Consider the following 10,144-nt stretch of genomic DNA (forward strand, 5'->3'; position numbering starts at 1 on the left):
GCGCTGCACGTAAACAAGGGAAAAGCACAGTCTGGAACTTATTTTCGCTCTTTTTTTGGCGCCTCTTTTTTTGTGAAAAATCACTATAATGGCGAGTGTCTCAAAACTCTTCCCTCGTCAAACTGACAGGATGGGCATGGAATTTTTTTTATTTTTTTCTTCTGAAATCAGGGCAGCGATGACGAAAAAGTGCGACAAAAAATCACTATGATGGCACATGGCTCAAAAGACTCAAAAAAGCCTAAAAATAGGATAGGGAAAAAATATTTTTGCCTGCGAAAATTTTGGCCTAAAAACTGCCGGGGGTCTCCGAAACGTACTCAGGCAAGGAAACACGAATCGGAAATTAGACGGACCTCGAAAACAAACCTAATATGAAAGGAACTCGGATTGGTGGTGGATATATGATGGTAGGATATGGCAGCGGTGGTGGTATATGGATACAGATTGGTGGTGGTATATGGATACGGATTGGTGGTGGTATATGGATACAGATTGGTGATGGTATATGGAGACAGATTAGTGGTGGTATATGGATATGGATTGGTGATGGTATATGGAGACGGATCGATGGCGGATAAGCGGTGGTGGTAGATGGCAGGGGCGATGATGATGGTGCGGTGGCGGCGTGACAACTTATGACCAGAACTCGAAACTCTAAAAGATTAGACTCTAAGACCAGCAACTAGACACGATGATGAGGAAATCAATACCATTGTTACACCCACATCCCCTGCCGCTATACATACTGGACCAATTACTAGAGCTCGCGCACACCAATTGAATTATCAGGTACTTTCATTTCTTGGTAACGATTCTAATGTTCATGAGAATATGATGCTGCCTAAATTGGATACATTTATTTTGCTTACAAATGAAGTGCCTAGCTTGGACAAGAAAGATGAACCTTGGAGCAAGTTCAAGCATGGAGATGATGGCATGCGCAAGGGGAACAAGAACAGAGTTACAAGTGATGATTCCAGGACTCTGAAGCCACCATAATGAGTGCATGAAGCATGGGACGAAATATACAAGATGCCACTTCATAAATTTCGTCCAGAGGCTATACTAGGTGCTGCGTCACCTTATTATTGGGCCAGACCCATGTATTTTCGAAGTACTTAAGTATAGGCTGTTTTTAGAGTCCGTATGTGTGGGGAAACAAGAGTTAGGGTTGGTTTCGGACCCCTCCACCAAGGGCCACGAAATTCCCCCTCTCTCCTCCATATATACAGCCCTTAGGGCATCGTTTAGACTTTGGGTTTTGTTTAGATTAAAAGTTCGCCATAGCTGCAACTTCGCGTACTTCGTTTGTGTCCAACAACCAGACCAAGACGTCACAGAACCCCACCTTGATCAATAAAGCTTTCATCTTATATTCGCAATATCCAGATTGCAATCTCAGTTTCTTGCTTGTTCTTCGTTTGCTCGCAGGAAACAGACCCTCGTGGTCAGGTTGATCGTGCTTCGGCATGGTCAATAACCTGATGAGGACATCAATACCATTGTTACACCCACAGCCCCTGCTACTATACATATTGAATTATCAGGTACTTTCGTTTCTTGGTAACGATTCTAATGTTCATGAGAATATGATGCTGCCTAAATTGGATACATTTGTCTTGCTTACAAATGAAGGGCCTAGCTTGGACAAGAAAGATGAACCTTGGAACAAGTTCAAGCGTGGAGATGACGGCATGCGCAAGGGGATCCAGAACGGAGTTACAAGTGATGATTTGAGGACTTTGAAGCCACCATAAGGAGTGCATGAAGCCTTGGACGAAATATACAAGATGCCACTTCATAAATTTCGTCCAGAGGCTATTTTAGGTGCTGCATAACCTTATTATTGGGCCAGGCCCATGTATTTTCGAAATACTTAACTATAGGATGTTTTTAGAGTCCGTATGTGTGGGAAAACAAGAGTTAGGGTTGGTTTCGGACCCCTCCTCCAAGGTCCACGAAATTCCCCCCTCTTCCTCCATATATACAACCCTTAGGGCGTTGTTTAGACTTTGGGTTTTGTTTAGATTAAAAGTTCGTCGTAGCTACAACTTCGCGTACTTCGTTTGTGTCCAACGACCAGAACAAGACATCACAGAACCCCACCTTGATCAATAAAGCTTTCATCTTATATTCGCAATATCCAGATTGCAATCTCAGTTTCTTGCTTGTTCTTCGTTTGCTCGCAGGAAACAGGCCCTCGTGGTCAGGTTGATCGTGCTCCGGCGTGGTCAATAACCCCTCGGAGTTGGTTTAGCGACTGCTAAGGCGCGACGTCCTCGCACGTTCGTAGTCGGATCGTCAAAGTCGACTTCCTCTAAAACGATAGCCACTATCTCATCGAAAGACGAGACACCTTTGCCTCTATCAAGTGGTATCAGATTTCCAGGTTGCTCGGTGAGATTTTACAGTTTTTTGTAGTTTAGATCGAGTCTGTTCTTCATACCTATAGTCCACGAAAAAGCCAAAAAAATTAGGGTTAGTTCATCCTATCCGAACCAATCTGAGCCCTTGCATAATCTTTTCTATATTTGCTTTGTTAAATTTGAGGTTGCATCATCATGTCAAGTTGCTGGTCTTAGCGTCTAGTCCTTTAGAGTTTCGAGTTCTGTTCACAGGTTATCACGCCGCCCCTATCATATACCACCAGCACACCAACTTCATCTTCGCTGCCATATACACCACCACATATCCGCCGCCATCACGCTCCGAGTTCACCTGCAACATATATCCACCACCAGTCCGATTTCCACCAGATTCATCGCCGCCACCAGTCCGAGATTCCACCAAATTCATCTCCGCCACCTGTCCTAGTCCGAGTCCAGTAATTGTTGCTTCATTTTCGATTTCCAGATCACGCGATACTCCGAGTCGTGACAGAGTAGGACTCCCCAACTTTCGAGCCATCCGTAGAAGAAAAATAGTTCCAAACTCAAAAAAGAGAGGAAAAAAGTGCAAAAATAAGTCTGGAAAATTCTGGCTAGGCAGTTTTTAGGACATTTGTAGACTTTTTCAAAAAACATTTGTTGCGGAGCAAAAAAAGAGGTAAAAAAAGTGCAAAAAAACTGAAAAAAATATAAAAAATTCAGAGTGTGCTCCTCCCTTGTTTACGTGCAGCGCCGTGATTTTGTTAGTGTTCTAGGCTCGCGTCTCTAGTACGGTCTAGCCTAGGACCAACCCAGTACCGTCGTTGAGCATTTATTCAACTTTGCATATCTTAATTGATTATTGTTGACCCCTTTTGCTACCATATTATAAGCCTTCCCAGCTCCACATACATCTACGTCATGCGTTTGACTCTCCCTGGTAATCGCTCTATCCAAGCTTTGAGAGTTTTGACTACAACGGTTGCTGATCACCGCCTGCTGCTTGGTAAGAACTGGTAAGAATTTGAGATTCGCTTGACGGATTTGTGACTATCCACCACTTACTAGTAGTCCGTAGGATCATATTCTTGTGTGTTTCTATTGCTGCTAACCATGGCAGGATCACAAGCCAACGAGACTGACTGGGAGAACATGACAAACAAAGAGTTACATGATAAGTTTCAGCAAATGATGAGTGGACAGGTGGAAGATGTGCTAAACAGATTTGAAGAGGCCATGGAGAAGATAGATGGCATTGAGAAGGCGTTTGAAACAAAGCTCGATAACAAGTTTAATGAATTGCTCGCGTGTCTTCCACCGCCCACTGCACCTGTCGCACCTCTACAACCACAACAACATCGTCTTCCAAATCAAGTGGGATGAGCACAACGTGTTCCCATTGAGACTGGTCAAACTTCTGGTGCTGCTATACCTACTGTTGGTGCTTCTGTCGCTCCTGCTGCTACTACAGAGGTGGAGGACCATTACGAGGATGAGGTTGATCAAAATCAGAACTACGTGCAACCACCAGCACCACCACCACTAGGTCGTCCTCATGCATATCATCGCAACGGTAGGGCTGCACCACCACCTGAGGTACATGACCATCTTCCTAAACTAAAATTGAATATTCCACCATTTGAGGGTAGATATGTTCCTGATATATATCTTACTTGGGAGTTAGAAACTGAACAACGATTTACATGTTTACAATATCCCGAGGAGAGACGTGTTCCTGCTGCTGTTTGTGCTTTCACTAGCTTTGCATGTGTTTGGTTGTCTGAATATTGTAGATTATATCCTATTCCAGCTACTTGGGCTGCTTTGAAAACTGCTATGCGTACTCGTTGGGTTCCACCATATTATCAACGTGAATTACTTCAAAAATTGCAGTGCTTAAGACAAGGAAAAAATTATGTAGAAGAATATTATCAGGAATTACAAACTGGCATGATTAGATGTGGTATTGTTGAGGAGAATGAAGCTATGCTTGCACGTTTTATGGGTGGATTAAATAGAGAGATTCAGACCATTAGTATAAGGAGTATACTAATATCACTCGTTTATTCCATCTTGCTTGTAAAGCTGAACGTGAAGTGCAGGATCGACAGGCATTGGCGCGCACTAACTTTTCTGCAGGTCGATCTTCATCATGGACACCACGTGCATCCTCTACTTCCACTCCACCAGCACCTCCATCAGGTGCCACCTCCAGCCGTCATACAAGAAAGCAGGCACAACAACCACTATCTACCAAGAGCACACCTGCCGGACCTGCGAAGAGCTCTTCTTCTTCCATGGCATCAACAGGGCACACAAGTGATATTATTTGTCGTCATTGTAAGGGAAGAGGACATTTTGCGAGAGAATGCCAATCTCAGCGTGTGACGATTGCTACTGAGGATGGTGGGTATGAGTCCGCTAGTGACTATGATGAGGAGACTTGGCTCTTATTACACGTGAAGAACACGGTGGAGATGATTCTGATCATGAGACGCAATACATGGCTGCTGAAGATGCTGACAGGTATGAATGTTTAGTTGCTCAACGTGTTTTGAGTGTGCAGGTTACACAAGCCGAGCAAAATCAGAGGCATAATTTGTTCCATACAAAGGGAGTTGTGAAGGAACGTTCTGTTCACGTCATCATAGATGGAGGGAGCTGCAATAACTTGGCTAGCATGGAGATGGTGGAGAAGCTATCTCCCATCACAAGACCACATCCACATCCTTACCACATCCAATGGTTCAACAACAGCGACAAGGTTAAGGTAACACGTACTGTTCGTGTGCATTTTAGTATCTCTACATATGTTGATTATGTTGATTGTGATGTGGTACCTATGCAAGCATGTTCCTTATTACTTGGTTGACCATGGCAATTTGATAAAAATTCTGTACACCATGGTAGAAACAATCAGTATACTCTTGTTCATAAGGATAAAAATATTACTTTGCTTCCTATGACTCCTGAATCCATTTTGAAAGATGATATTAATAGAGCTAATAAAGCAAAACAGGAGAAAAATAAGAGTGAAAATCAGATTGTGGCAAAAGAATTTGAGCGACAAATGAAACCTAATAATAAACCATCTAGTGTTGTTTCTGAAATTAAATTGAAAAGTGCATGTTTACTTGCCACAAAATCTGATATTGATGATCTAGATTTCAGCAAATCTGTTTGCTATGCTTTTGTGTGCAAAGAGGCATTATTTTCATTCGAGGATGTGCCTTCCTCTTTGCCTCCTGCTATCACTAACATTTTGCAGGAGTTCGCCGACATCTTTCTAGAAGATGTGCCACCGGGATTACCACCTATTCGAGGGATTGAGCATCAAATTGACTTAATTCCCGGTGCACCATTACCCAACCGTGTACCATACCGTAACAATCCAGAGGAGACGAAGGAGATTATGCGTCAAGGACAAGAACTGTTCGACAAAGGTTATATACGCGAATTCCTTAGTCCTTGTGCTGTTCCTATCATTTTAGTGCCGAAAAAGGATGGTACGTCGCATATGTGCATTGATTGTAGAGGCATTAATAATATTACTATTTGTTATCGTCATCCTATTCCTAGGCTAGATCATATGGTTGATGAATTGAGTGGCTCTACAATATTCTCCAAAGTTGATTTGCGTAGTGGATACCATCAAATACGTATGAAATTGGGAGATGAATGGAAAACAACATTTAAAACTAAGTTTGGATTATATGAGTGGTTAGTCATGCCTTTTGGGTTAACTAATGCACCTAGTACTTTCATGAGGTTAATGAACAAAGTTTTACGTGCTTTCATTGGACGATTTGTGGTAGTTTACATTGATGACATATTGATTTATAGCAAATCTTTGGAGGAACATTTGGAACATTTACGTGTTGTTTTTATTGCTCTACGTGATGCACGTTTGTTTGGTAACCTTGGAAAGTGCACTTTTTGCACAGACCGAGTATCTTTTCTTGGCTATGTTGTTACTCCATAGGGAATTGAAGTTGATAAAGCCAAGATTGAAGCTATTGAGAGTTGGCCGTAGCCCAAAACGGTCACACAAGTGAGGAGTTTCCTTGGCCTCGCTGGTTTCTATAGGCGTTTTGTGAGAGATTTCAGCACCATTGCTGCACCACTCAACGAGCTTACAAAGAAGGATGTGCCTTTTGTTTGGGGTACTGCACAGGAAGAAGCCTTCACGGTATTAAAAGATAAGTTGACACATGCTCCTTTACTCCAACTTCCTGATTTTAATAAGACTTTAGAGCTTGAATGTGATGCTAGTGGAATTGGATTAGGAGGTGTGTTATTACAAGATGGCAAACATGTTGCATACTTTTCTGAAAAATTGAGTGGGCCTAGTCTGAACTATTCTACTTATGATAAAGAATTATATGCTCTTGTTAGGACCTTAGAAACATGGCAAGATTATTTATGTCCCAAGGAATTTGTTATACATTCCGATCATGAATCATTGAAACACATTAAAAGTCAAGCAAAACTGAACCGTAGACATGCTAAATGGGTTGAATTCATTGAGACTTTCCCTTATGTGATTAAACACAAGAAAGGTAAAGAAAATGTTATGGCTGATGCATTGTCTCGTCGTTATACTATGCTTTCACAACTTGACTTTAAAATATTTGGTTTGGAGACCATCAAATATCAATATGTGCATGATGCTGAATTTAATGATGTATTACAGAATTTTAAGGAAGGGAGAACTTGGAACAAGTTCGTTCTTAACGATGGATTTGTGTTTCGTGCTAATAAGCTATGCATTCCAGCTAGCTCCGTTCGTCTTTTGTTGTTGCAGGAGGCGCATGGAGGAGGATTAATGGGACACTTTGGCGTGAAGAAGACGGAGGGTATACTTGCTACACATTTCTTTTGGCCAAAGATGAGACGGTATGTTGAGCATTTTGTTGCTCGCTGCACTACATGTCAAAAAGCTAAGTCACGACTCAATCCTCATGGTTTATATATGCCTTTGCCTGTACCTAGTGTTCCTTGGGAGGATATATCTATGAACTTTGTTTTAGGTTTACCTTGAACAAAGAAGGGGAGGGATAGCATATTTGTTGTCGTGGATAGGTTCTCGAAAATGGCACACTTTATACCATGTCATAAAAGCGATGATGATGTTAATGTTGGTGATTTGTTCTTTCGTGAAATTATTCGCTTGCATGGTGTGCCAAATACTATTGTTTCAGATCATGATACTAAATTTCTTAGCCACTTTTGGAGATGTTTATGGGCTAAGTTGGGGACTAAGCTGCTTTTTAGTACTACTTGTCACCCCCAAACTGATGGACAAACTAAAGTAGTCAATAGAACATTGTCTACTATGCTTAGGGATGTTTTGAAGAATAACAGGAAAATGTGGGAAGAATGCTTGCCTCATATTGAATTTTCTTATAATCGTTCATTGCATTCTACTACTAAGATGTGCCCTTTTGAAATTTTGTATGGTTTCCTACCTCGTGCACCTATTGATTTGTTGCCTCTTCCATCTTCGGAGAAGGTTATTTTTGATGCTAAAGAACGTGCTGAATTGATTTTAAAAATGCATGAGTTAACTAAGGAAAACATTGAGCGTATGAATGCTAAATATAAACTTGCTAGAGATAAGGGTAGAAAACATGTTGTTTTTGCACCTGGAGATCTTGTTTGGTTACATTTGCGTAAGGATAGATTTCCTAATTTGCGCAAATCAAAGCTAATGCCACGTGCTGATGGTCCTTTTAAGGTGTTAGAGAAAATAAATGATAATGCATATAAACTTGAGCTGCCAACAGATTTTGGGGTTAGTCCCACTTTTAACATTGCAGATTTGAAGCCTTATTTGGGTGAGGACGATGAACTTTCGTCGAGGACGACTTCATCTCAAGAAGGGGAGGATGATGAGGACATCAATACCATTGTTACACCCACAGCCCCTACTGCTATACATACTGGACCAATTACTAGAGCTCGCGCACACCAATTGAATTATCAGGTACTTTCGTTTCTTGGTAACGATTCTAATGTTCATGAGAATATGATGCTGCCTAAATCGGATACATTTGTCTTGCTTACAAATGAAGGGCCTAGCTTGGACAAGAAAGATGAACCTTGGAACAAGTTCAAGCGTGGAGATGATGGCATGCGCAAGGGGATCCAGAACGGAGTTACAAGTGATGATTTCAGGACTTTGAAGCCACCATAAGGAGTGCATGAAGCCTTGGACGAAATATACAAGATGCCACTTCATAAATTTCATCCAGAGGCTATTTTAGGTGTTGTGTCACCTTATTATTGGGCCAGGCCCATGTATTTTTGAAATACTTAAGTATAGGCTCTTTTTAGAGTCCGTATGTGTGGGAAAACAAGAGTTAGGGTTGGTTTCGGACCCCTCCTCCAAGGGCCACGAAATTCCCCCCTCTTCCTCCATATATACAGCCCTTAGAGCGTCGTTTAGACTTCGGGTTTTGTTTAGATTAAAAGTTCACCGTAGCTGCAACTTTGCGTACTTTGTTTGTGTCCAATGACCAGACCAAGACGTCACAGAGCCCCACCTTGATTAATAAAGCTTTCATCTTATATTCGCAATATCCAGATTGCAATCTTAGTTTCTTGCTTATTCTTTGTTTGCTCACAGGAAACATGCCCTCGTGGTCAGGTTGATCGTGCTTCGGCATGGTCAATAACCCCTCGGAGTTGGTTTAGCGATTGCTAAGGCGCAACGTCCTCGCACGTTCGTAGTCGTATCGTCAAAGTCGACTTCCTCTAAAATGATAGCCACTATCTCATTGAAAGACGGGACACCTTTGCCTCTATCATAACCCCTCGGAAGTTGGTTTAGCGATTGCTAAGGCGCGATGTCTCGCACGTTTGTAGTCGGATCTTCAAGGTTGACTCCCACAGAAACGATAGCCACCATCTCATCGAAACATCGGGACACCTTCGCCTCTATCACACTGTAGCGCCTCGAGACCGATGTGCCAGGTGTCCTTCAGTTATTCGCTGTTGTTGCCTTGTCATTGCTTGAGTGTCATGCATTGCATATCATGTCATCATGTGCATTTCATTTGCATAAATGTTCATCTCATGCATCCGAGCTTTTTCCCCATTATCCGTTTTGCAATCCGGCGCTCCTATGTCATCCGGTGTCCCTTTCTACCTCTTTTCGTGTGTGGGATTGGACCGATACTTGTCATGCGGCCTTGGTTTACTACCGGTAGACCGCCTGTCAAGTTTCGTGCCATTTGGACTTCGTTTGATACTCCAACGGTTAACCGAGTGACCGAAAAGGCCTCGTGTGTGTTGCAGCCCAACACCCTTCCAAACTGGCCCAAAACCCACCAAAACCCCCACCATCATCTCGGTCGTTCGATCACGATCGCGTGGCCGGAAACCGCACCTCATTTGGAGCTTCCTAGCTCCCTCTACCTATAAATATTTGTCCCCCTCCAAAAATTCGCGGATGAAACCCTAACTTCGTCCTCCTCGCGCCACCGGACACTTCTCCACCGCACCGGACATGTCAGCACCGCCCCTCAGTGAATCCGGGATCGCCACGTGGCCGCCGCCGTCCCGCCGCCGCCGGGGCCCGCGGAACCCAGATCGGACCCGCGCGGGCCCATCCCGCCGCCGCCAACCGCGGGCGCTGCCCGAGCCGGCCGCCCTTCGCCGCACCTCCATAGAGCCTCCCCACCGTTCGCTACCATGCACCGGCCGCCGCGTGCCGCCTCTGCTGGCGATGAGTGTCGCGCCGCTCGCCGACCCCGCCGGCCGCCTCCCGCGTC

Source organism: Triticum dicoccoides, chromosome 2A, assembly GCF_002162155.2.
Source record: "Triticum dicoccoides isolate Atlit2015 ecotype Zavitan chromosome 2A, WEW_v2.0, whole genome shotgun sequence".
NCBI lineage: Eukaryota > Viridiplantae > Streptophyta > Magnoliopsida > Poales > Poaceae > Triticum > Triticum dicoccoides.